This window comes from Alligator mississippiensis, chromosome 10, assembly GCF_030867095.1.
Source record: "Alligator mississippiensis isolate rAllMis1 chromosome 10, rAllMis1, whole genome shotgun sequence".
NCBI lineage: Eukaryota > Metazoa > Chordata > Crocodylia > Alligatoridae > Alligator > Alligator mississippiensis.
Genome location: NC_081833.1, coordinates 63894679 through 63916685, shown reverse-complemented (window position 1 = coordinate 63916685; position 22007 = coordinate 63894679). Strand labels below are relative to the sequence as shown.

The 22007-nt window shown below is 39.9% G+C and overlaps 1 long non-coding RNA gene across 3 annotated transcripts in view; it reads right to left on the bottom strand.

Annotated features, from left to right (window-relative positions):
* The window catches only part of LOC102571974 (uncharacterized), a 357536-nt gene that overhangs the window by 51828 nt on the left and 283701 nt on the right, over positions 1-22007 (bottom strand). For all 3 annotated transcript variants that reach the window (XR_002091910.2, XR_009455298.1, XR_009455297.1), the window contains one exon: positions 16117-16282. This is a non-coding gene — a long non-coding RNA (uncharacterized LOC102571974). The remainder of the gene's footprint in view (positions 1-16116; positions 16283-22007) is intronic.

The window sequence follows — 22007 nt, the reverse complement described above, 5'->3', positions numbered from 1 at the left end:
GAAAACTGGAGCTAAAAGCACAAAGCACTGGTATTTTGTGAAATCAGCAAAAACTTATTTTTGGGGGGATAGATCTGCCTGGAACTAGCAAATATTAAGAGCAGTTCTACTAGCAAATTTTAGTGGCTGCACATAGGCTTTTATGCCTTGGGCATGAGAGGGTTTTTTGTTTGTTTGTTCATTCATTCATCTTTAATTCTATTGATTGAAGTCGATTTGTCTTCATACAATCAATTGCGTGTATTTGTCTCCTGTCCCGTCTCCCCTCTCCCTTCCCACCCCACCAATGTTTCTCTCTCCTCCTCCCCCCTTACTCCAAGCAAATCAACACTGAACCTGGGGTACAAGTGAAGAGCAGGATACATCCCCCACCCCCTCCAAGAGAAAACAGATATCACTAAAGAGAGGTTTGCATGGAAACAGATTCAAACACACCTGGACAATTTCCGATCTAGATTCAAATGAGATTGACTCATCCAATCTTTTATAATATAAATATTAATCATATAAGGTCTTTAAACTATGCCTTGGAATCTCCAAAATACAGCTGCTGTTTAACAGCAGCTTAGAAAAGGAAATGAATATTTGCCTCTGAATTGAAGGGTAAATTCTGACAAGAGAGTTTACCCATACAACTTGGAAAAGTCAGCCAAATTAAGAGGAACCACTAATTTGCTAACCACCACTAATTTACTAACAGTCCCAGAGGATTGTTAATGAGCAAGTATATGCCTTTTTCAAAAACAATTTTGTTTTTGTGCCACATATTCCTTTGTAGCTGCTTATTAAGTATGAAAACAGCCAAATATAGACTATTTACAATTTTCAATTGTTCAGCAGCTCTCAGATTTTCTTTTCTGATTGTGAGTTTTGTTGGGCCCTGAATACCTAGAAATGTAACTCTGGTTAACAGTTTATTTTCAGTGACATGTATTATAATATTTCATCCCTTAAATATATTGTGCCTGGCCTTTGTGTACCACCAGACAGTTGTATAAAATACATGGTCATTTCTCTCCAAATGGTCACTGATAACTAATTCAAAGATTTGATTTCCAGTACAGTATTCAGCTTCATTTGGAGAGATACATTAAATATTTCAGCGTCCATAAACAAGAATATTATTTAACTTGGTGGGACACAGCTGTGAAAAGATAATGTTGACTACCAAGGGCCTCAGTTTTATTTCTGGTATAGATATCAGTAAGGGATACAAACAGCAATTGTGAACCTCTAGTCTAGCTGTGCGGTGTGTTTCCCCAAAAATGGATCTTTAGTACAAAATTCCCCTGATCCTACAACTTTCACTCAAGCAACAATTCTATTTATTTCAGCTGCAGAAAACTTCAGTCCTAGAATGGGTTTCAAGGTAAGAGATGACTCATTTTGTTACCAGACATCTAAATAATATATATATTAGGGATCACTGAAGTGCTCCAGCAGGGCTTTGATTTCCTTTGGGCATAATCCCCCAAAGAAGGGCCAGAACTGGCTTCACATCAGTTGGCCATTTAACCATGCCAGGAACTATTCATTGTCCTGGTATGCTTGCTTTATAGTACCTATAGTCTTTTTTCTAAATACGACTACATAACATGGACCACTTTTTAAGCCAATGTGCATCTAATACCACTTTAATGGGATTAACAAATTTTATTATGGGCATCAATCCACACTTAATCAAATATTAAACCAATATAAGCAAGGTTAGAGTTGGCTTCTTTGGATATAGATCTTTCACTTGTGGGAAGGATTGCTTAATTGTACTAAGAAAGGAAGTAAAGTGCCTTTTTTAATAATTAAAAAAAGCCTCCCTTAATTATCAGACAAAATGGTAACAGTTTTACTAGCAACTTTGCTTCCTGCTGTAAATTGTCCAGGCTCCTGTTTCCAGTCTCCTTTTGCATATTGCTACCATTTCTCCTGTGATGTTCAGATAGTACGCAGGTAACTACTGACTAGCTTCAGGAAGAAAACAGATAAAATAATTCATGGGTTGTGATTCACTGCTAGAAACTGACAGTGACTTCCTGACAGCTTCTCATTTATAAAGACACGTAATTCTCAAGAAGGCATCAGGGCTGGCTTCTCCATTTGCGTAAATCAGTGTACAGTCAGAACTGTACTATTTTACATCAGCTGAAAGGATGTGGCTCATGAATCTGCTGATTTTGCTCTTCTCATGTAAAGGGTCAAACCTTGAGATGCCACTTGTTTAGCAGAAATTTTCGGGATCTGATTCAAAGATTGTATAACAAAATGTGGCAAAATACACAGATTCCACACTGTTTGAAACATTTCCCACTTTCCTCATATATAAAGGGCTGCAGGGTCAACATCATTCATAGAGTCAGTTCTCCAAAGAAGAAAAACACACTATTGATGGTAGATTATATAAAACTTACAATGACAGGAAAAGATATATTCACACACACATGTATACTCACATAGGTAGGTAGGTAGGTAGGTAGGTAGGTAGGTAGGTAGGTAGGTAGGTAGGTAGGTAGGTAGGTAGGTAGAATTTTGCATTACTGCAAAAACAGTGCTATTTTCTGCTATACTGTAGCAGAAAAACTAGATTGGCAAAGTCTATACACATATATAGTTTTATTGTATGAAATAAAAAACACAATCGCTTCTAATATGTCTTAAATACTTTTCCACAAGACAGCCAATGAAATTTTTTTTAAAAAACCATTAAGCTCTGAGACATTGAGCGAGTGAAATATTTTAAACATTTACTGGCTTGATCAAAATCTTCTGAATGTTTTTTTTTTTTGTCTCCTCTATTTCCTTTCCTTTCTGTCTCATCCAGCACAGCAAAATAACTTCTGTTATTTCAGCTGGCAATCATTTAAGTCTTGTTGTAAATTCTGCGAAAACCTTGACAAACACAAAAGATGGTTGTGTCATGGAAAAAAAAGGAACATTCTCTCACAGTCTCTATTGTGTCTATCATTAGCATTCATTAATTATGCAGATATTATTATTACTAGTATTATTGCTGTTATAGTAATAGTATTATATAATAACAACAATAACAACAACAATAGTAGCAGTAGTAGTAGTAATAATACCTTGAAGTCACATGGTATCTAACAGGCAAAACAATTCTTGAGTAAATAACAGCCCACCCATTTTATTATGGTTAATCCTAACTTTGAAATGTTAGACATTAAATTGCATCCAAAATATCAGAAAGCTGGGTCCAATCCAGCATAAAATATCCAAAGCCTTCTGAGTTTGAGAAAATCTGCCTGAGTTGGCTCAGAAAAAGTCTGATTTATTCAGAGGAAAGGTCACTTGTTGCAGATGCCCACATGCAAACCCATCCTGCAGCCAAAAAAATTGTAGAGTGCTCTGGGGACAAGAAGGAAGTAAATTCATACAAATTTGCAGCTTTTAATCAGAGAATGGTAGACTCCATACACCATATCAACAAATATTAAAAGTATTAATATTTTGACCAAATGCCAGCATGCAAAATGGACAATAATAATGCATCTTAAAACAATTGCTAGACCCTAGAGTCCAGTGTACTTTCCAATATTAGGTAGCTTTAGTTGATATCTCCTCCCTTCCTACCCACACACACACCCTTCCCATTAAACTACAGGGACTACTCATCATTTTCAGTGATAGCCAGTACATTCATTGGGACTTGGCAAACAAGCTCCCAAATCCATCAGATCCCTCTTTTTGGGACCACACAACCAATTTGAACTACCACAGTTCTGAGATGAAGGTCAATGATGATTTCCCTGTGTTTTCATGCTCAAGGCCACACAGAAAAATTCAGAAAAGATATGCCGCTATTAAGTAAAAGTTTCCTATTCCAGTGAGCTTCCCAGCTAGGAGAAAAGGCATGGCTTCTTTTCATTGTTTAGAGACAGGAGGGGGAAGCTTTGATTTTTAAAATGGTCAAGTGCATTTGGTCAGGTGCATTTGTTTTATTTTGCTTGGTATTGTGGTATAAAAATCACTCTTCTCTATATGTTTTATATGGTGTAATTAGGAGGATACGGATATACACAAACACACAGAGGCTTATCTGAACATGCTTTCTAAGACATACCACAAATTATAAGTAAAGTACTTAGGAGAAACACTCTTTTTTTTTTTTTCGGTTTTTAAATAAGGTATCAGAGATGTACACATGTCCAAAATGAGAGCTACACAAATTCTTGACAGAAACTATGGAAATATGCAGGATTCTTAATGTCAGTGTAAATAATGTCAGTGTAGGCAATGAGGGCTTTATTTTTCTTGTTTCAGTATAGATCATTTTAAATAATAAACAAGAATACCCCAAATTTGTTAATAGAATAAAATGAACACCCTTCAAAATGTGGGACAGTTGGGAAACGTGTGCAGGTTTCTTGCTAACTGTTGTATGAAACACCTTATTTCTCTCTAACATAATGTTGGATATTACATACACCATTAAGGACAACATCTGATCTGCTATACAGAAACAACCACAACATTTAGCTTAAGTGGCTTGAATTAAAACACAAAGAAAGAAAACAATGTATGTAAAACCTCAGTAGATGTAGTTTTTAGGACTCCTAGGAACACAGTTTGCTTGCTGGATTCCTACCACCCAGAGGGCTGTGAAAATTGCATTGCTCAAGATGAGTTTTACTTCGTAAGCTCTGGATATATCCCCGAATCTATTCTTTCTGGACTAGGCTTTATACAAAGATTGCTGTAGGTCTTCCTCAAAATCTTTAGTCACTCTGTGAAACATCTGTGTTGGGGATATGACTCAACTGTCTGGCTTTCGTGGTTGTGAAAACTTCTTCCATCTATTTTGACTGCCAGAATTGTCATCATCCCTATGCTCAAGGCAGATAGGTCTCCAGAAAAAAAAAAAAAAAACACTTGGTGCAAAACCCTTCCAGAGATTGCCAAGAGAAAATATCTTTCAAATATAAAATCAGTAATTATGAACACATTTAGCAACAACTTGTTGAGCTGAATATTTATAGAAATCGTTTGAATATTTCGCTTAACTTCCTAGATGAATGTGCTTCCAGGCACAGTACAGTTGGCATCCTCGTAATTTTAGGTTTTGAAAATAAACCTCTCTTGCCTTATTTTTTTTATTGTCCACTAACAGATAATAAAGACCCTTTCTGAACTCTTGAATGGTCTTTGCCTCCTTGTTATTGCCTAGTACACTGCACAGTTTATGCCAGGCAGTATTTTTCTTGAGCGTATGTTCACACACCCTTACGCTCTGTTTGCAGAGGATAGTTAGAAGGGTGGGTATTCATTCTAATACATCCTATTTCTACACACACACACAAATACACATATAAATATAAAACAAGGTATGTGTACCAGACACCTACCCTCAGCACCAGAAGTGTTATTTTACAGCTGCCTTGCTATAACTAATAGTTCTTAGAGAGATGGCTGCCTATGATCTCAAAGACAGAAGAGTGTTATTCAAAGGGAGCAAAGAATGAGCTAGATTTATCCTGAATTGAGGCATCTGGTATCCCAGCTTCTTTAAATACATTCTCAATTTTTATATATATATGTAAATACCATAGTCCTTGGATAAATCTGTTGTCACTATGACAACTGGGATTCAAAAATAATCTCCGAAAAGAGATGAAGATGGTTCACTTGAAGAATAACTGCCTGCTTCTCATCTCCTCATTTACTCATCTTTAGCTTCTTTGTCTGTTGTTAATGCATCCTAATGGAGCCTACAGGTTCCCAACCTTAAGAAGGCTCTAGCATTTATTACCTAAGGACATCTGTAGTTGGAAGAAATCTGTAACGTATTGAATTTACAAGTTGCAGCCAAAATGCCTGGATGTTTATGTTGAAAAATGCTATTAAAATGAGTTTAAATATACAGAGGGATTTTCCAAAGTTCCTAGGATACCAAGAGATCTGGGTATTTAAGGAAGAAAAAGTGATTCAGCCCTATGCTTCACTCTAGAACTTCTCTGCTTCCAGCTTTCTCAGGACCTCCTATCAAGAGCTATAAGCATCCCAATACATGCAATGCTAGGTGCTGATAGTCTCCAGTGAAGGATACAGTCAAAAATAGAGCTCAAACAGCCTACATTCACCAAGAGCAGGAAGATATCACGCAAGATAACAAGGTGATGCAGGAACTGACATGTAAAGAAGATTAGAAATGTAATTTCATTATCTGGGCAAAACAATGACTAACGGAAAGTCAAGAATCTACAAAATATTTTATTAATATAACCACAAAGAGGGAGAATATTGCATTGAGGATGGGAGTTATGGCTATTACTTTCTTAATGAGAAGACATAAGAGTGGTTACTGGGAAGAAGCAAGTAGTAGTGTGAGCACAAACATAAGAAATGTCTCTCTACAAAGCACCACTGCACAATTAATATCTGGTTGGACTAAACTATAAAAAATGTACTGTAAGGAATCACACTCTGTTTTCAGGGAGATGTAATAAATGAGACAATAAGGCCTTGGATATTTGTTTCACTGTACAAGCCCCTGTAGCACCACAAAAATGGCAGACACACGACAAAACGGTTCTTATTCTAAGACTTTGATCTCTAATTTCAATGAACAAAAATAAAGAAATAAAATATTCTGGGCCAGATTAAGCACTGTTGATTCACAGCAGATGAGAATTTGGCTCTTTGTGTTATAACTTGTAAAAGTAGCTTTTCTGTAGTCTTTATCCAAACACAATTCTGGTGAAAATGTATAAAAAGCTATAGCTACGAAATCCAGTATCCAAATCCCTCCCATCACTGCCCCCATATACATGCACACTTCTCTGGTGTTTTGCATATTAATAATCTCTTAATACAATTTCTCCCTCTGCATTTTTTTATCAGACTTATGTATTAATACATACCGTTTAAACTGACATCTGTGTATCTCATCTATAACTGGAGGTAGAGTCTGGAATCAAAAAAGTTGGCCTAGAGCTTACAAGGTTGAATTAGCATAAATGTTTTCCATTAGAGATCAAGCCATTTATCACAACAAGTATGAGCTGAAAAGCTGTGCTAGTTTTTCACATAATACTGTTTTAAAGAGTAGTAGTGAGGAACATGTTGAGCTACTACATAATAAAACCCAGCAGTTTTCAATGAGTTCTGCTGTGAAATTCAGACTTTTCAGGATCCGAGATGCAGGCTCTGTAATCATGGTCAAGCACAACAAAAATAGAACATGGTCAACTGAGTAACTGTCATATTTGATAGTCTATTGCTTATGGAACAAATTATGCAACAGACAGTTCACAATGCAAAAACCTTTGAACAACAGCCTAAAATATTTAGGCCATGGGTTTTGCTGGTAGAATCTGGTGCAGTTCCACGATACTCGTTCTGATAACACCACCATTCATATTTGTTTTCTTTGTAAATTGGGCTAAAACTTCAAAGGGCATGGATGACTAACATATTCCTTAGTAAAGTCAAACAATATGCAGCCTTTTCACTGTAAAAATGAATGATATAGCATCTGTGTGTGAAAATTTTCCATGAAAGGCATCTTTGTTGTGTGATGATTAAATGATTAATGATTGCAGAGCTGTGATGTAGATCACTAACAGTGATTCAAAACAGGGCTTAAGTCAATAAGAAAGTTTTTCTCACTTTTATCGCCAGGGTGTAAATCAGGTTTTTAAAAACATATATTGTTTTTTTTTCCAACTAGCGGGAATTAGAATAACCTTGAAAGATTGGCTGCATTTTTGAGGTATAATTCTAAAAGCACAAACCGACATGCAACATAGCTAAATAAGAATTGGTACTTTTGTCTATCAGCAGATTTGCAGCCCATAAAGCTACTGAAATAATTGCAATTTGTCAACGAGTGTACACAATTCCTCCTCATTCTCTGATAACTACATAAACAAGTGAAAACCTTCTTTTCATAAACTCATGGTATTTCAAAACTCTTCATGTTGCTCATTATTTCCTTTCAGCTATTGCACTGATATCATACACTGTGTATGAATTGATTCAAGACTCAAATTACTATTTTCATTCCATTTAAAAATTATACCATAACTTCATTTTTCCTCTGCTTCACATTTTAATCCATTTCTGCATCATACTGCAATTATAAATCACCTGAAGACAGGAAAAAATTGAAGTTGGGAAACAGTGATATTAGAACAATTTTCAACTGCATTCATTTTCATGCAGTAGGAAAACAAGTCATCTTAGGAACACATGCAAAGTGGTGCTGTCCATACTCATTTATCCTATAGTGCTCGTATTTACATAATATCAGGGAATACATGATAGAGTAGAGCATGCGTCTTGTCTATATGGGCACTAAAACAATTCTGTAGGCAGTGGCTAACCCACAACTTTGAGGGTTGGGAAAAATCTGGCATACTTCGGGTGGCCCTTCTGTCCCTTCCATATATGCTCTCCACAGTTCTTGCCCACGGTATCCCACTGAAGTGGGTTGGACAAACCATGGAAGGTGTACTCTTGCTATATCCTCTATCCATGATCAATAACCCTATCCATGACCTATGACCCTAGCCATGAAAGGTGTATTCTTGCTATACCCTCTATCCATGACCCTCTATCCATGTTCCTCTAGGTCAGGGAGGAAACAAAAGGAACATGGAACCCTTGGTTTAATGATCTGGACCTCAGATTAGTATTATGCAAATGAAAGCAACTACGTCATCATGTGTATGGGGTTGCATCACCTGAGGGACTGTTGGCAAAAGCAGCTCTGGAATGTGTGGATAGGCTCTCTTTGAGGATCTTCACATTCTGGCTCTAAAGACAAGCCAACAGCTCTGCCCTCCAATTTCCAAATGTTTCAGATAGATTAACGTGACCGGATGATCTCAAAATAGGCACTGTGTCTTTGCAGCATCCCTGTGGCCCTATATCCCCTTGTCAGCTTGGCTCAGTTGCAGTTGTGCTGCCAAGACCTTTCTTACCCTTTGATGCCACTGGAAGTTTGCCATCTTCTTCATTCACCCCACAACACAGCGACAACAGAGTTTCTCCCACATAGTGTTGGTTGTTGGACAATCGGTGCAGTCTCAGATTGCATTATCTTACTGATAATTGGTTTTTATGTTGAGGACTATACCTTTTCCTCAGCTGTAGATCTTTATACCCTAAGGGGACTCTTTATAGGTCTGGCATAAAATAGTATGATGTCAGAGAGACAGCAAGGCCAACATGTGGTTGAACTGTAAAGAAATGCCTATGCTATTATTTGGCCTTAACTCCCCCACCCCCACAACCCCGCCAAGACCAAACTTTACAGAAGGTTGCTTCACTAAATATTCACTGGATACCAATATCTCCAACAGATGGTTATGCACTTTTCTGTGCACTTCACATCTTTGTGCTGAGATGTTTCTTAGCTGGAAAATAAACCAGGAAACAAAAAGCCAGTCCTCCTGTTGATTAAATAGCTGGGATTTAACCAGTAGGAAGTTTGCACATCTGTTTTTTTGTCTCTTTTTTTGCATCGTGTACTGTACTGGAGATTACGCACAATGTGAGTCACACTGTAACTTCTAATATTAACAGCCTGATTTTCCACATTTGTCTCTTCTTTATTTTGTTTATAAGCATGAATTACTTAAAAAACCCTACTTCCTTTCCACTTCTGAAAGCAATTTAAATTTTAAGCCATTTAACAAAAAACACAAATCTACCAAAAATTGTCCAAATTAGATGTTTTATTTTCATAATCCTCCTGCAACTGACTTGAATTGCATCCAACTGGCTTTTGGGTTCCTCTTCAAAATGGCATTTCATGTAAAATTTTACAGTGTTTTCAAAACATGGCAAAACAAAAAAGGAAGGCTAAATGTTTAATTGTGTAACTTCAACATGCAACCAGGGCCTCTGCACATGTATTTTAACACCAAGTATTGCTTGAATTTAAATCATACGTGATGTCCCCAGACTTGGAAAGATAGATGGAGCTTTGTTAATATCACTCTTTCCTCATTATTAAAATAAACGTTGATGCAGAACAGCAGCAGCAAAAGCAATGGAAAGCAAAATTGTTCTCTTTTTCTTAATAGTCTGGATAAGATGCATTTGTATGTTATGGCTTTCAGTAGCAGAAATAGAATTGCTATATAAATGTCAGCTTGAACCGAGAGATCCGACAATTCACTCCCTACCCCCCACCTCTTAATTCTGATTATTGCCAGACAGAGAACCAGCCCCTCGCAGAATGCTTCTTTCAGAATGGTTTCATTGTAGGGGGGAAAAATGGACTCACTTTACCAATGGAAAGGCTGTTATCTTGCAGCAGCTGTTTATAGTTAACTACAGCCCATACTTAAAGTCTTTAAAGTCTGCTTCTTGTTTAGCTCTTACGTGTACGGGGAAGACTTTTTTGGAAGGTTTAACCCATTGTTATCCTTTCTTACAACACTATTAAAGAGCTGGAAACTGCTTCTTAAATGACGCGTCTTGTTACTTCTGGCCAAACTCTGAATAAGTAATGACTGCTTTTTTGTTTTCCTGGCTTGGTAGTTAAAAGCTAATGAGAGGTTAAAATTTCTAAAACGAAGTCAGCAGAAGCCTAGCCAAAACCATCTATACAACCCTAGGAAACATGCAATATAAAGCATTTTGGTATTAAAATGCAAGATAGTTGGGAAAGAGGTAGAAACGCATTCCTTCTCTCTTCTCCCCGCCCCCTGCCCCCGTGCCTTGTTGTTTTCACTTTTTTTCCATCCTTCACGACCTTTCGTTTTCAGGTTTTCTTCATTTTCTTTGAATTCATAATACCACTGGGTGACAAACAAACCCACTGTTGTTTAGAAGTTGCTGCTTTTAAAAAAAGATCAGGGTTGGGGGTGAAAATCTTTTTGCCAGCATTTGAACTTTAGTTCTATTCCTGTTGTGCCTGACAACTCGCAATAGAGAATAAAATGACTAGTCAAACTGCTACATGCTATTCAGCTGCATATTAAGGCTATGTAAAATGCAAGATGAAGAGATTGAGGCTTGTTGTAAACAGAATGTGTTGCTGCTAATGGGATACAGCAAAGAAGGCTGGGAAAGAAGAAAAGCTTGTGTGTAAGCTAATGCACCTACAAGGAAGTTTATCTCTGTTTAACCAGCAACAAAAACATTTTGGTAACACTTAACTAATTTCCCACTGATGCATTAACAGTATCATCCTTCACTGACCCTGAAATTTGAATACATGAACTGCCTGAATCCTACTGGTAGAGTGTTTTGTAGCCTCCTGCTGCATTATCTTCTACCACCAAGTTTTAACAATACACTGAACTGGGACAGCTTCAGGGAAGAAGCCCTCTTTCCATTGCTCAAGTGCTAGAAATGGCATTATAAGTGAAACAGTCCATAATGGATCTAACCAATTAGGCAATGCTGCTTGTAGGCAGGGAAAAGATTAAGCTTGATTTTGTGGCTAGTGTCTTGATCCTTGTATTTCAGAGCACATCTACAAGGAAATGCTGCACTGTTTAACTTTAATAAAAGGGAAGATTTTATATACAACCCCCAACAAACCCTTCCTGTATGGGCAAACATTTTGTTTCAAGAACCGTCTAGTAGTTGAGGTTGCTGATTAAGAACAGGTTTCAACTCAGCCAAACTAAGCAACCTTTACACTGAAATAAGCATCTGCACAGTGTTTGGACCGATTTAAATTAAATTGATGCGGACATTGTCATAGACAAAGTTAGAGCTGAGGTGACTTGAGATTCACCAGTGCAATAATATAGGTCAGGTATAGATATTACACTTTTACAGGTAGAAGTGATTGGAAACTGGTTTATACCTATAACAGAACAGAAGTTCAGCATACAGACTGGTTTAAAAACGGCAGAACCTGGTCTAAGATTCTGCCCTGCTTCCCTCCCCCCAGGGCAAATATGTGTTCTGTCCACTACCGACCTAAACTACACCGCTTACAGAAAACAGCGTAACTTAGATCAATTCTGCCTCAGACTTTTTGACCATCGGTACCTAGCCATGGTGGAGAATCAAGCCCACAATCTTCCCATTCATTTTGGTAGATCCCAAGGCAGAAAATTGTCAGTTGAACTACACATTGCACCCTTGGCTACAGTGTCTGTAAACATATATCCTATATACATATGCACCATATACACACAAACAGATGTACCACACAACACAGCACAGCAATTCTTTACTACAAGCACAGGACACACACGTATATGCCAAAATGTCTCACGTACCATTAAAAAAAAAATAAAGAAGCTTTTTATCTGCACCCACTGCAGAGGATATACGTTTTACATACATATGTCCTATTGTATGCATGCAAGAGATGTGCCTACATGAATAACATTTACATAAATAGGTCCATGATGACACTTTCTATGCAGATCACATCATGAGTACACAGTAAAAACACCTCCAGGCAAGTGACATTTAGTAAGGCACTTGGTACAATGGTTTCTGAATAAGTCTTTTGCAATTTTGAATACCTTAAGTTAATTACAGCATTCAACTAATTTATAATGCTCTTAAGTGCTTCCCCTCAACCACAGCTGCCGGATAAAGTGGCACAAAGCAAGCTAAAAGATTAAACAAATTTACATGTTTGTACTTTCTTCCTCCTCCCTGCTCCCCTGGACCAGTACTGTACTCCAATTAGTGAGGTCCATTAGTCAAAGCTGCCATTTCCTTAAAGCTTTCACATCCTTTTGGGTCATTTTTCATTTTCCATGAAAACTACTTAATATGTTGGTGAGTATTTAGAAATTGTTCTTATTCTTTTTTAAAAAGAGGATTTCCTGGGGTTGCTGAATTTGCCTACAATGATTTTCTTTAGCTAGTTGTTCCTTATGTAAAAAGTTGCACTTTATGTAAAAGAGATGTATGATTGCTCAGAGCTCCAGTCTGAAGGTGGGGATAGGCCTGTTGAAAGTCTCGGGGTTTGGGTCAAAGGGGACAGCAACAAGGATGATGTTGTGGTGGGGGTCTGCTATAGACCACCAGACCTGTAGCATGAGGCTTTCTTTAAACAGGTAGCAGAAGGTTCCTGATCACAGTCCCTGGTTCTCATGAGGGACTTCAAATCACCATGACATCTGCTGGTAGGACAACACAGCAGTACACAGGCAATCCAGGAAGGTTTTGGAGAGTGTTGGGGACAACTTCCAGGTTCCATTTCAGATGGTGGCAGATGACAGAACAAAGTGCAATTGTCCCCAGTTGCAGCAACAGAAGTTTAGGTTTGGATACTAGGAAAAACTCTCTCACTAGTAGTAAAGCACTGGAACAGGTTACCCAGAGAAGTGGTGGACTCCCCATCCTTGGAGGTTTTTAAGCCCTAGCTAGACAAAGCCTTGGCTGGGATGATCTAGCTAAGGCTAGTCCTGCTTTGAGCAGGGGTTTAGACCAGTTGACCTCCCGAGGTCCCTTCCAACCCTCCTTTTCTATATTTCTGTGATCAAGTGGTTGCATATACATTTGCTAATCACATCACACGGGAGAATATGACAGTAGAGGATTCAATATACCAGCTTGCAGTGTTAAAATGTATTGTAGCAGAACAGCCATCTGCCTGAGAAGTGTGCCATTTTCTGTACTGCCAAAATACTTGTATTCTACGTATGTTACTCAGAAAGGACTGATCAAGAGGTGTGCTGAGTCCTCTCAACTTCCCTGACTTCAAAAGGAGTTCAGACTGCCTAGCATCCCCAGAGACCTGGTTCAGTGATCTGAAATGTATGAAAATCCAGCTAACAAAGTCTCTATACATTAATCAGTAGAAATACGCTGTCTCAATGAAAGCTGGAATCTCACTTGAAAAATTTGAGTGCACCTGTTCGCATGCATAGAAACTGATATTTTACATGGAATCAGAAAAAAAAAATGACATGCAAAAAACCCCACTTAGCTATGCATTATGGGAAACCTTTAAAGCAAAATGCTCATTGGCACATAAGTAAATATTTGCACATGCAAATGTGACCCGAGTTCACACATCTTTCAAAAACTCCTTTCAACATTTGATCATCAGTGTTCACGTGCATATGAACTGGAGAAACCCTGACAATAAAAATTAAAATCCTGTTGAAGAATGTCTTGGAACAAACTCTCATTTAGCACAATAGGAAGAGAGCAGATGTACACACAGTATTGCCTCTCCTATTTGCGCTGCCTTAACTTGTTTCACACATCTGCTTCATCTCATATAGCAGTAACCATAATCAATTTGTAGCACGGTTATTCAACTTGTCTTGCTCACCCCTTAAAGTCTCATAAGCGCCCACTTTTCCTTCAGTCTGCATACCCTATACGGCAACAGGGAAACCACAGGCGGATCCAGGATTTTATGGGAACAGATCCAGGATTTTACGGGCATGGGAACAGCGGCTGGTGCTGCAGGGGCGGCTGCACGCTCACTCACAGGCTTTTCCCCCATTCCGCTAGGGTGGGAGGACCCCACTGCAGGAGCAGCAGCTAAGGACTTTTTCCAGGTAAGAAACCCTCCCCACCTCCCACTCTTGGCTCCCCCTCCTTTCCCCACCATGATGAGCAGCACCTCCCCTCCCATTCCTCTTCTTGACCTCTTTTCTTACTTCTTCAGGTGTAGAAGGGGAGACCTGCCCACAATCCCTGCTGTCCCAGCTGCTCTTGTGCCACCCCAGCTGGGGTGCAGGGAGTTGCTGTGTGTGGAGCTGGGCTTGGCCAGGGATGGGTGGGTTCCCATTCCATGTACTTGCTCCATGCAGCTCCTACTGGTGGGGAACACCGGGGGGACTGAGTAGGGAACGCACCTGCCACTAACACTGTCCCCACTGAGCCCAGCTCCCCACGCAACCTTGCTGGAGTGAAGCAGGAATGGCTTTGGAGCTCCTCCTATCCCTGGGGACAGTGGCAGTTGTGGGCAGGGGAGGGGAAGGAATGAAAGGTATCATTGAGCACAAAAGGGGAAGGGAGACGATGCTGAGAGCTGTGTTTCTTATCTGATTCAGGGACTTTAAGAAGCTTCTGCTCCCACAGCTGTTGCTCCCACAGTGTGGTCTGAAAGGAGGGTGCAACTCTCCTGCACGCTTTCTAGATATGACTCTGAGGAAGACAGGGATCCAGAAGTGATTAGGACCTCAGGCAAGGCACAAAGAGGGATCCAGGAGGAATAGATAAATTCAGCCTCAGAAGTCAAAGCAGTAAGATCTCCCCAGTATTTGTATTATAGCCCAGCAACTCCAACCTAAGGAATTCTTGGGCAGAAGGCTATGCTAAAGGCTGGTAGCGATGGCGCATTGATGCAGAGAGGGTAGAAGATGCAAGGGGAGAAAATTAAATGGGTTGGGGATGGAGGAGGGAAGAGAAGTAGGCCAAGGCATGTAACAGTGAAGGTTAAGCGAGTCCCACAATCCAAATACACAAGGCCCTGGGCTAAAAGGACAGAGCAATGTGGGCCTGAAACAGCAGCACAGATTGGGCAGCTGAAGCTATGCATAGATGTGCTAGGCATGGATGTGAGCTGCTAGAAAGAGCCTGCATGGGTTGATTTCCTGAACAGAGGGGCCATGAATTACAGCTAAGAAGAGAGAACCCTCCATGTGTCAGACTGATTGGAGCAGTGTATTTTGTTCTGTTTTAGCTAATAAACCCAAACCAACATTGCATTGTTCAACTGGTTGTTTTAAAACTTTGTAGTGCCATGAATCGCTGAAATCTCTTTTCCCATAAGCTTTTCTAAAGTGATCAACATGGTAGATTTTTATAATAATTACAAAATAATTTGCTAACTGCAACTTATATCACATTATATTAAATTACATTACATTCCTGCTGAATTTGCGGTTCCTTCCCATGGTCTGTAGATTCAACTGGCCCAATTACTGCATCCTTTTTCATTACAAAAGGGACTAAAAATATGAATTTTGAACTGTTTCCAAAGAAACATTTATGACACCTAGAAAGCAGCTTCATGACCCACTTTCAGATGATAACCTGAAGGCTGAGTACCATAGCTTTAAGGAATTAGTCTCTCACTATTTTTTAGCTTTTATATCACAAATACATAGTACAGCATTTTCATTTCAATAAAGCACTGATCTCTTCCATCCAAAACACAAATTCATGGAAAGAAAAGTAGAAAAGGATGGTCAGGTAAGTCATTACTCATACCTGTACATGGAACAGTCTCGCTGTTCTCTGTTGCTTGGACTACTTGATTTGTGACAAATGTGCCACATGGCAGCTCATTTTCTTGGTCTCCCTTTTTATCTGACTTCCATTTCCTAAAATTTCTAGATCTTCATGACACAGAAATAACTGGCGTGCTCTCCAATTCCTGTGCAAAAGTGGAAAGATGAAAGTCAAAATTTATGGCACAGCAAGTTTAAATCAATCTCTCTCTCTCTCTCTACTCTATATGTTCATGTAACAGATTCAAGAAAAAAAGAAAAGTAAGCCTGGGAGTAATGTCTTTAACACTGGAGATGGAGTTTAAAAAATAAATTAGACAATGCCTTGTTGTAATGAGCAAGTGATTAGCAGTGAAAAGTTGTTCTCCATGTATCTTCTGATTAGGATATAGATTGGGAAGAAGCATCAGGTGCTAGTTGTGGCAAGGGTTTAGAGATGTGTGAGGTGCCCAGGATTCAACAAATGAGCTCTGTTGCCCTTAGCACTGAACTCCTGCTTACTGAAGAAAGAAACAAAGCTTCCAGATATTTCACGCTAGGGAGTAAACACAGTAATGAACTTAGGCCCCAGCATTTGCACCATGGCTATGCCTAACGAGCATGCTTTCATTGTCTTGCTGCACATGCAGGGATCCAAATCCAAGTTGCAGGCCTTTGTTTGGTTTTCATTATAATATTTAGGTGCTGGTATTAGACTGCCCAGTTACCCGTGACAGGATGGACTACCAGTTTGCTACATATTCTTTCTGGGAATGTTCATGCCTTGTCTGAATAAATTAATTTCAGACCCGATACAAAGCCCTTTGAAATCAAGAGAAAGACCTCTAATGACTTCAGTGGGTTTACAGCCAATCCTTTGGTTGCTTATAACATAGTAAGTAGTATTCACAAAGCATAGCATGCAATTAGTTTTCTAGTCATTTCACATAGCACATTTACTGTTTCTTACATAATACTCAAATTTTTAGTGTTCATGCAGGAAAAGGAATAAGCTAGATACATTAGCACCCACTTACCTACCAGGGCCCTGACCTACAATGACTGATCTACTATTTGAGATATCACAATTTTGCTTAGAAATCTGTACTGTACACAATGAACTTAGACCCCAGCATTTTCATTGCGGTCATACTTAATGAGCATGTTCACATTGTCTTGCTTTGCATGCAGAGTTGTGAACCTAGGGTAGCTGATGTAACATAAAAAAAAAATGACCTTTTTAGGAGGTCAGCAATGAAGGTAACACAGTTATCACAGTTAAAGGGATCTCAGGGCAAGACCTCCTGCTGGAAGACTACAACACCTAGACTTATCTTATGCATAGTATTCATCTGATTGTCCTCTACAACACTGGTAGTCTTTGAGAACATGAGTTCAGAGTCAAAACGAAAAATCACCAGAAATAAAATGTGCCCTAAACATGAGTACTTGCACTCAAGTTAATGAAGTAACCCTAAAGTGAAGCCAACAAATGAGAGGAGAATCAGAGCTATAGAATACCTATAGGAAATCACCGTGACATTATATTTACATGCCTTCTCTGTTATGCAATGTGTTTATAATTAGAAGAAAAAATGGAAAAAAAAATTAGGAGAAATTCTATTTGCAGTTGCATCAATGTAGAGTTTATCCAAATTTATATCAATGTAATGGCAAACAAGTGTTTGGAGAGCATTACTACTCAATCACATAACTTTGTTTCCCTTTAATCACAGAGAGATGTGGGTTACAAGAATCTAGGTTGCATCATTTTGTGCACACACACAGTTTGAGACATCTGAAACATACTTTTATGCAAACATGACAGACTTTATGCAAAGTATAAATCAGATGCAGTCTGAAGGAAGGGTGACATAAATTATCCCATTTGAAAAATGATATATTAACTTATTAGGAATTATATGAAGATTTACATAATGGTGAAAACTAACAGTATTATTACACATATAAAACCACAGCTCTCTCCACTTTCCAGTTGGAATATACAATTCCAATATTTTAATAAAACAGTGCAGAATGGATTTATTCAATGCAAACCTTGTAACATTTTGAGCAGAAGGTACCATAGGATCACGATGCTAAATTGTTAAATGATTTAGACAGCGCCTGAGGGAATCATGAACACGAAAGGGACAATAAGAATGAAAAATGCTGAGTTAAGCTAAACTGGGAAAGGGCTATTGCCATTGCATTCTGTAGCCAAAGATGGATAATTGGTATCAAACAGAGATGGCTGTCATTGTCATATTTATGTAACTATAGGGAATCTATTCAATGCACTATAATTTTATACCAAAAGTGAAAATCAGCCCCATTGAAATTAACAGTTATACCATCAACTTTAACAGGGACAGAAATTTACCCCGGTTCACTGATAGGGATCCATTTCTTTGACCAATATTGATCATGTGGCAAATCCTTTCTATTCATATTTCCCCTTTCAATTTTGATGTCTGAGATGAACATGGGTGATGGATTATTTCTCTGGTACTGCCATAATATCGCCCACTTGTCTTATATTAAGTTAGGGATCTGAAGATAAGAGGTATATGGAGAAGCCCTATGACAATATACATAGACTAAGGACTCAAACTTTTGTTATCTGTAAAAACACACAATGAACGCTCCAGTAGCATATTTTTGCACTCCAGCCTACTTGGTTGCTTGAACTAACCCTTCTTCCATCCAAACAAACACACTTTTCTTGTCTATTCTTAATATACAGTAAAATAAATACTATAATAAAGATGGGTGTTCCCTGAGGAATGCTGTAATAATGGTGTACATCACCAAAGCACACTAACAACAACATATATTTTACCCAACTAAGTACATGTTTATGCTATGATATTTTGGTCTGCATTTGCAACATGTAGCATTAGAATTAAACTTGATCTTACAATGAAGCCAGTTTGGTCTGCATTAGATTTGCATGGGGAAGAAAAGTGGCCATTTATTATCCATTAAAGATAAGCATGTGCCTATCAGTGTCCTGGTCAAATAAAAAGTCATGCTATTCTCCATGCAGTTCTACTAGTTATGGTGCTCTCCCTTATTTCCATGACCAAGAAAGGTACCACATTCCTTCCTAAAGATGATAGAAATTGTTCCAATTCTTTAAAATACAAAAGAAAACAAAACCAACTTTCCTTTACAATTTGACAAAGACTATTTTTCTTCAAAAAAATTTCAAGGCAGACTTTTCAATCCCTGGTCATTATCATTTCAATGTCAAATGGATAGCATTTAAACAAGATATTTGCAAAATGTTGCTGTTCCTTGCCTTCCTATAATAGCCATTTGCTACTGTGCAGAGAGGATCAAGAAACTTGTTATTTGAGGACTATAAAGTGCTTCGAAATTTCTGGATGAAAGTTATAAAACAGGCCAAAATATTATGAAGATATGATCAATTAACACCATCTATAACAAACAGCCATATTTAAAAATAGTGGTAAGATTTTCCTTATGCTAGAAAACAGTGCACATCTATACCTAACTACAGCATCTATGGTTCTCTACTTTACAAATTTCTCTTTATTCATCAATACAACTTTTCAAAAAAAAGATGCATCATTTCTCATCCAGAAACACTCAAAAGTTGATGCTAAAGGCTAGGGACAGACATTACACATAAACCGGTTTAAGTGATCAGAAACTGGTTTAAACCTGTAACAGAACAGATATTCAGTGCACATAAACCAGTTTGAAAATGGCTGAAACCGATTTGAGATAAACCTGGTTGAATGTAGTATCAGACTTAACTGATTTGGGTCAAATCAGTTTATGCAATGTCTGTCCCAGTCCTCTTTCTGGGTTAAGATAAACCAGACACCCCCAATATCCCAGTATGCTCTCTGGCTGGGGTGGGGTTCTCTGCTCCACAGCAGGGCTGGCCCCTGCCCTCTGCTCCCTGGCCAGAGCTCCAGCAGATACTTGCAGGCACAGCAGGGTCTGCTGGCTTCCCCGTGCCCCCCTTGCCCCGCCCTCTCACCACTTGCTGCTTAAGCAGGGATCTCTTCCTCCACTGCCACAGCACGGATCACAGCCAGCACATGGTATGCTAGCTAATGCTGTGTAAGGCTGTGGCAGAGACTGCAGACATAGCAGGGTCTTTGTGGCTTCCCCCTGCCCTACTCCCCACCCCTCACTGCTCAAGCAGGAAATCCCCCCCCCCCTTCCACAGAATGGACCCCAGCTCCATGGATACTAGGCACATGGTACGCTAGCTAATGCCGAGAAGTGTCTGTGTATGTGTCTCTCTCCAATTTCACTGAGGCAGGCAGACAGAACAGTGACTGCTTAGGGCTCCATGGAGCTAATCAACACATCAGCCAGTAAGCTGTCTAAGAAGTCTGAAGTAATGGAGAGAAACCAGTGTTTTGTTAATCGGATGATAAAGGATGTTATCAGTATCGGCCCCCAGCTGGCTTGCTTGCCTGTCAGTTTGCTGCAGACAGTATAACAAAGCAGGGAAGAAAATTGAAAAGCTCCATATCATCAACAGATGCATGCAATGTACCCCCCCCCCCCACACACACACACACACTTGTCTCACAGTCCTAGCCTGGGGCTGGCAACACTCCCGCTCTTTGAGCAGCCAGCAAGGGAAAGCCTGGGACCATGCAGGCAGACCTCCCTAATGAGAGAGTCCTGTCAAGGCCTGGCCATGACCCCTCAGCTCAGCTCCCTGCAGAAGGGAAGGGAGGGCTGCTCCAGAGCCCCCTGGGTTGTAGCCTGAGCCACTGCAGGCATGTGCCTGAATTTTCTCAGTCCAGAGAGAATGCCTGTCCAGTTTCAAACCAGTTCAGCCTAGCCAGGATAGAATAACCTGCAAAGATTGAATCAATTCAGGCTAAAGGAGCTTCTGGGGCCCAACCAATTTTTACCTGGGAACACTACTCCTTGTGCCAGCTGGACTGCTGAAGCAGCCCTGAGTGCTCCCTGCACCCTCTACCCACTGCAGCAGTCTAGCAGTGGGGGCTGCTGTCTGGCTGTGACCTGTTGCCACCTACCAGACCCTGATGGGGACTGTACAGCCAGTAGAGGCATCTGCACCTCTGGGCCAGCTGCTAGTGGGCTGTGGCTGCAGAGTTGGCCTCTGTGTGGCACTACTGCCATGTGTGCCCCCTGCCTGGCCATCTGGTCAGCTATCACCTGGAAGATGTTCTGGGTGTGGTGGCTTGCTTTGAACTGTCAAAGCATGTTCTCCTGGCCTCATTTGGCCAGGGGGTCAGCCACAGACAGCTGGGTCCAAAGTGCCAGCTCTGAGCAGCCAGGGTCCTGCCACTGGCCTCCCCAGCAGGAATTCTGGTGTTCCCTATTGGAAAACTGAAAAATTCCTGATAAAAAAAATCCCAAAGTCACTCTGTAAAATACCCCAAAATCCATGTTCCTCCACAATTAAAACAAAAGAGCACTATAAAGAGAGACAGAGAGAGTGAGACAGAAACAGAGATCAGTTAGGCAATGTTTTATTGATATATCTACAGTGTTAAAGCAATGTGGAAGCCTACCAGTATCTCTATCATAATAATAAAGTGAACTCTAAATACATGTTCCATGAATATATATTTTGCTGCCCTCCCACAGGGGCTATGGCCCTCACACAGGGGCCAAATGGCCCCCGCAGGGGCTACCACCCCACCCTGCAAGGCCCACATGCCCCACCCCAGCTCTGGCACATCAGCTAGTAAGCACCCCATCCTGGCAGGGCAAGGATTGGGGGGGGGTTGGAGGGCAGGCAGGAGGTGGGGCTGGGCAGGGCCAGTGGGAGTCCCCCCCCCATGGTCCCCTCCACCCTCCTCCAGCCCCCCGACCCCTTACTTACCAGCACTGGAGCCATGGTGCTGTAGCACGCTGCCTGGCAGG